Genomic DNA, 954 nt, shown 5'->3' on the forward strand with positions numbered 1-954 from the left:
CCACATTTTCTTTTTCTCTTCTCTTTCATATGAGCAGGAGCAGAGACAAAGGCATTCTTGTTGAAGCTGACCCTGAACCTGAGAGAACCTTGAAGCGAAAGCTAAGAGAAGCCAAAGCACAACTCTCTTTAGAGGACCTGACCGAATTCTTCAAAGAAGAAGAACCCATGGCAGCCGAAAATAACAACAATGCCAACAATACAAGGAAGGTGCTGGGTGACTTTACTGCACCTACTCCCGACTTCTATGGGAGAAGCATCTCTATCCCTGCCATTGGAGCAAACAACTTTGAGCTTAAGCCTCAATTAGTTTCTCTAATGCAACAGAATTGCAAGTTCCATGGACTTCCAATGGAAGATCCTCATCAGTTTTTAGCTGAATTCTTGCAAATCTGTGACACAGTCAAGACTAATGGGGTTAACCCTGAGGTCTATAGACTGATGCTATTCCCTTTTGCTGTAAGAGACAGAGCTAGAATATGGTTGGATTCTCAACCTAAAGAAAGCCTGGACTCTTGGGAAAAGCTAGTCAATGCCTTCTTGGCAAAGTTCTTTCCACCACAAAGATGGAGTAAGCTTAGAGTGGAAGTCCAAACCTTCAGACAGAAGGATGGAGAATCCCTCTATGAAGCTTGGGAAAGATACAAACAATTAATCAGAAGATGTCCTTCAGACATGCTTTCTGAATGGAGCATCATAGGTATTTTCTATGATGGTCTCTCTGAACTATCTAAGATGTCCTTGGATAGCTCTGCTGGAGGATCTCTTCATCTGAAGAAGACGCCTGCAGAAGCTCAAGAATTGATTGAAATGGTTGCAAATAACCAATTCATGTACACTTCTGAAAGGAATCCTGTGAACAATGGGACTAGTCAGAAGAAAGGAGTTCTTGAGATTGACACTCTGAATGCCATATTGGCTCAGAACAAGATATTGACTCAACAAGTCAATTTGA

At 41.9% G+C, this 954-nt stretch overlaps 1 non-coding gene across 1 annotated transcript; it reads right to left on the reverse strand.

Moving 5' to 3' along the window:
- Positions 1 to 572: 572 nt before the first annotated feature.
- On the reverse strand, positions 573 to 680 carry LOC130942496 (small nucleolar RNA R71). Its single transcript, XR_009071064.1, has one exon. It is a non-coding gene; the product is annotated as a small nucleolar RNA R71 (small nucleolar RNA).
- Between the last annotated feature and the right edge of the window lie 274 nt (positions 681 to 954).

Source organism: Arachis stenosperma, chromosome 7 (assembly GCF_014773155.1).
Source record: "Arachis stenosperma cultivar V10309 chromosome 7, arast.V10309.gnm1.PFL2, whole genome shotgun sequence".
NCBI lineage: Eukaryota > Viridiplantae > Streptophyta > Magnoliopsida > Fabales > Fabaceae > Arachis > Arachis stenosperma.